Here is a 5,210-nt window from a genome sequence, read left to right as displayed (position 1 = left end):
ACTATAAATTTAGAGTCCTCCAATAGTTGTTGCGTTGATTTACTGGGTCGATTAGATCTACTATTTCAATCGCAACTATATTTTATGCTGAATTATCTATTCATAATATTTAGATTGCATCTTATCTTGTTATTGCAGTGTTCTCTCGTTTGCTTTGTAGGATCATCAACCGTACATCACGGTTGATTAAGCATCGTTTATAGTAGCTATTGCACGTGACTTTTTCTCCCCTCCAATCCGATATGCCAAATCATCCGGATTAATCTCTGCCATCCATCCACGTGCACGATCTCACCACCGCACGATTGAGTACTGCCGCGAATACTACTCTCCATACACGCGTAGACTTCGCTCCTCCTCCTCGCGCAGACTTTGCTGCTCCTCGCTCCTCTGTACTGCCGGCGCTCCTCCTCCTCGCTCGCTCCTCCTCGATCCGGATTACTGCCACCGCATCCTCGCCGGAGCCAAGGTCCCCTTCTACCGCCGCCGGATCCAACCATCTGCCTTGGCCGGCCCCATCCTGCACTGCACTGCTTCCGCCGTTTTGGATCCGGGCTCCCTTCTGCACTGCACTGCTTCCAGGTCCCCAGATCGGCGAGGGGCGCACGGTCTCACATGATGTTGTGATGTGCTCATAGGGAGAGTGGCTCAGGAGATTGGGGCTTGGGGTGGATCAACAACTTGGTGAGGGAGGCCGGTGGCGAAGTAGCAAGGAAGGCCGGGCGATGCAGATCCATGGCAGAGCAGCTTCTCTTAGGAGCTCAGTTGCGACGCCGGCGCAGGATCTCGCGCAGCTGTGCGGGAATCATGCAGCAACCCATGGTTGATTGGTGGCTCGAGCAACAGCCAGCCACGCCGCAGCCGCCATCATTAACAGAGGGAAGTGCTTTGAGAAAATTTTCTGAATGTTATATTGTTTATTGATTCCATATTTTGTTTCCTTGCCTGCAAAATTTTTACACCTCATCGAGCCATCAATCTACATTGATTTTCTGAAATTTTGCACCTCATCGAGTCATCAATCTACATTGATTTTCTGCTCAATTGATGATTTGAATTGCAGTCTTGAATGTGAATGTAATTCAGGTCACTAGTGTCCGCTCAGCGGCCTACTTCAATGGACAACATAGAAGCTCCACATTAGAATCGTAAAAGAAAAAAAATGGGAATAGACATTATATATGGCATTCATATAATGCTACTAGATCTCAAACTTGTATATTGTGGATGGTGTGTTTCTCATTTTACTTTTTGCAGCTCAATGTTTTTTTTCTCTATGCCATTTTTATTCTCAGATTGCTTGTCGTAAAATTAGTATAACTTCACTCATCGTAGTGTACAATTGTATGACATGTACAGTTCAAACATTTGGAAATGAGGCGAGCAAATTTTAACAGTAGCTGAGGTATGGGTTTGATTACTTTCACTCTGAATTAACTTTTGACATATTCTATAAGAAATTATAAATGCAGCTGTCAATTTGATTACCTTTATACATGATTGCCTACATGATTCAAGATTCAAGTGCAGGAGCTGAAAGATTTTTACCCCAGATCAAGAAGAATATGAACCTCAATTGTCAATGTTCACAGTGGTTTTACATTATGATTCACTTGATGTAGACCAAAGTGTAAATACATTGCTGACCGGGAAAGGTTATGTCATGTCTCTTTAACAACAATTATTTTTTACATTCATATTTTTTGATAGCCACACTTATTCATGCAGATAAACAAAACCTCTTGGTGATATTACTACTTTCAGTTGAATTAAATATAAAATATTCTAGAGAGAATTGTCTCTCCCTCACTGCTGACAAAGGGACGAATTGGTTCAAAAGAACTGTGAGTATATGTAGCATAAGAAGGAAGCATATCTAGAGCAATAAATTTGTCTGCCACTACTTCTATGTGAGCTGAAAACAATCTATAATCTCATTTGAATACAATTAGCATAAATACATTAAGTCATAACTCACAGTGCTGTGGTATAAACTTTTGTATTTGAATTCAGAATCAGCAACCTGATCTGACACGCACATCCCACTACAGAGAGCATAAGACAGGCTGCAATGAACAAGCTTATGAAGAAATGGGTCCATTGAATAAGATGATTTTTTTTCTCTACAGTTAATTCAGGCTAACGACAATGTTGAATGATTTTGGTAAGCAGGAAGTTAACGTTAGCAAGCTAAATTGATAGCCCGGCACCTCCCGTTTACAGATCTCACCAACAAGTAAGAATACTCATAATTCTCCTTCTCTGTTTAAATTGGAATTTTGTTCTTTCTTCTATATGCAACACATGAAAAATTGAAACTATTCCTATGCTGAAGGAAAACCGATATCAAATGTTATACGTGCTAACATTGCATCCTTATATTTACTTTTTCTATGTGCTCAGAAAAACGATATGTCAATTTCAACATTGGTGTCATATATTTCTTCAATCTACTCTCAACTATCTACACCACTAATGTGTTTCAATTCACACAATACTTTCATTACTGATTTTAGGATAAATATTTTGATATATCTCCTCACATTTTCTTTATATAGCTATATGCATGTGCTTTGCCATTCAATCCATTCCCAATATGTAACAACAGCCATTGCAAAGATAGTTTTGTATTGCTACCCTCTATTGAGGGAGGAAGCCTGCAAGAATGATAATTAGCGTTATGGTTGTTGGCATGCTCACCGGGTAAAAAGATAGAAACAATATAAAGACACTTCAATTTAGTTTGTATAGGCATGTTTTTTCTACATAATTTTCCTGTAATATTAATATGAGTCAAACTTATTTGGAGCAAGAATTTTGGTAAAAATGCATGCTTTTGAGATGGGTTTTCTGTTGCTGCTTTTCTTGTTTTTCCAGAAACTTATTTGCAAAGCACTCAATTCACTGCCCTGCAATTGCTTCACAAGTTAAATTCATGCTTTGAAATTTATATGGTTCATTCATAAATAACCCACCATCCAGCTGCAATAGTTTTGATGCTGAATGCTTAAGTATAACATTGGAACCCCAGCCTATGCATCCTTAGCTTATGCATCCTTTTCTTAGCGGTATTAACTTCTCTCATTAGAGGGCAGCTTTGATTGGAGGTCGGAAAGTGTGAGGAAAAGATACTTACAATTTTCTTGTTACCAGAAGGGAAATTCTGAGTATAATCTTGTTCCTCTCATTTTAGTCTTTCATTTTAGATAAGTATCTTTGCTGAGTGTAACTCAGGTCTTAGCCCAATCCCCGACCTGCTCCACTGATTTGATTGGTATTTGTTTCATAAAAAAAATAAAAATGCCTTTATAAAAAGGATGAACTGTAGTTGAATGGGATCGATGCTTCTGCTTTTCTATCTTATGCCGGTCTAACTTTGGGGTCAATTGAGCTATCTTTAAAGTGCTGCAGTTCTGGGAGAGATATCTGTATAAACCATTACCTTTCAACTCTAGGAGGGGCTAAACATATTTGGCAATTCTTTATATTCAGACATCGACCCTTCTTCCTTTATCAGGTCTTTCTTCCTTTTCAGTCTAGAATGTCAATGATTTATTTAATATAGTCATGTAAGAAAATTTCTGAGCATCATTTAAGAAAATTCTTATCAGATTAATATCAAGGTGGATGTTGCGTGTGGAGTTGTCTAATTTGGTCTTTCTACTAAATTTCAGTTCAATTCTGTGTCATTTCAAGTGAGAATGGAACTCGACTTTTGCATCATATACAACCAAATACTTCTTCCTTTTCTACACAAGATAAATAAAATGACTAACAAATAAGATAGTTGCCCTTGCCCTGGAGAATACCGAGAGTGTTTCTCGCTTGTGAGGTTGGTTGGAATGCTAGATATCCTTTTACAGCAGTTCAGCCAATACTACAGTTCTTCGTATTGTTAATTATTAAAATTTATATCTTACAGTGCAAAAAATATTTCACACCAAATTTTTTTTTCGGTTGTGGATTAACCTTTTTTTCAATTTAATCTTTAAGAATTGATAACTATTTATTTCAATTATGGTCCAGGTCACTGCTCCATAATTCACAGCCTCCTCAAGCTTTGTCCTTGCTTCTGGCGGTGTTGAAGATCAATGCAATGATCCCCTCCAGTTCAGGGCTGCTCATTGTCCTCAGTTTAAGCTTGGCATACAAAACAGATGAATGGAAATCGGCGTGTGGCTGTTTGCTTGCTTATTTAACCTGGTAATGTGTTGTACTGATATTGGTATCATATGCCAGTCTCTTGCTACTTGGTCCTGTTTAGCTTCACATGAAGTGTGGTTGCTGAAATCATCGTATCCGCTGCCAGGTCCATTATCAGTTTTTTATGAACATAAAGTAAACTATATTTGCCCTCAGTTTCTTTTGGTATGTGAAATTAGGTTTCCTGGAATATTGGACGAGGAGGCAACATCTAAGATTTTTTGAATATATGTTTTTTACCCTTTCTCAGCCAGAAATATTTATTAGTGTTTAGCATTTATGTTGTTTTGGATGTATGCTCTCTTCCATTCACATCCTACAGAAAAGGTGGTGTTGCTCTATTCGATTTGTGGGCAGTGCTAACAAAGGTCATAGTTTGATAACACCATGTAGTTGATCGTTGGTTTGTACTTTGTATCACCAGACTGTTTGTAGGCTGCTTATTTTATTTTAGTTATTTGTCCAGATGAGGCTGAAAAACATGATCGAGGGATTAATTGAGTATAAAAAAATATAATAATGTGTTGAGATGATGAATTGGATTAATTGGATTGTTCAATATTCAAGTCATGGGATTTATTGTGTAAATTGGTATGCAAGAGAAACCGGTGTCCTTATTACAATCGCATATCTATTGCTTTAACTAGCAACATGTGCACAGGTTTGGTTTGTGGCATTTGCCATCTTTCCATATGTTTCTTGGTCATTGATCAAAGATATGCATCTTGCCCTTATGTTATTTTAATTTTTACGTTTGGAAATAAAATTAGTTGGTTGGGTTAATGATTGTGTGCAAAGTATTGGAAAAATTCTACAGATCGTTCTTATCTTTTCATTTTCTAAAGCTATGTTATGTGTAAACGTAATAGCCTTTAAACATTTTAGTACATATCTATAAAAAATCTTTGGGTGCAATATGTCAGGTTTATTCAAATATTGATCAAAACGTGCATTGCACGTGCACGATTACTAGTGTTATAAATGTCACGCTTGATCAAATCGAGAGA

At 37.6% G+C, this 5,210-nt stretch overlaps 1 long non-coding RNA gene across 8 annotated transcripts; it reads left to right on the top strand.

Moving 5' to 3' along the window:
* The first annotated feature begins 352 nt into the window (after positions 1–352).
* LOC127782171 (uncharacterized) lies at positions 353–4,393 on the top strand. 8 transcript variants are annotated; one of them, XR_008019122.1, is made up of 5 exons: positions 353–1,405; positions 1,531–1,655; positions 1,729–1,910; positions 2,014–2,236; positions 4,027–4,393. It is a non-coding gene; the product is annotated as an uncharacterized LOC127782171 (long non-coding RNA). The 8 variants fall into 8 exon arrangements; XR_008019119.1 differs by having other exon boundaries at positions 1,531–1,910; XR_008019117.1 differs by having other exon boundaries at positions 1,519–1,910.
* The last annotated feature ends 817 nt before the right edge of the window (positions 4,394–5,210 follow it).

The sequence above is a fragment of the Oryza glaberrima genome, chromosome 8 (genome assembly GCF_000147395.1).
Source record: "Oryza glaberrima chromosome 8, OglaRS2, whole genome shotgun sequence".
NCBI classification, from domain to species: Eukaryota; Viridiplantae; Streptophyta; class Magnoliopsida; order Poales; family Poaceae; genus Oryza; species Oryza glaberrima.
Note: the sequence above shows the minus strand (reverse complement) of the source record. Positions and strands in the feature narration are given on the sequence as shown.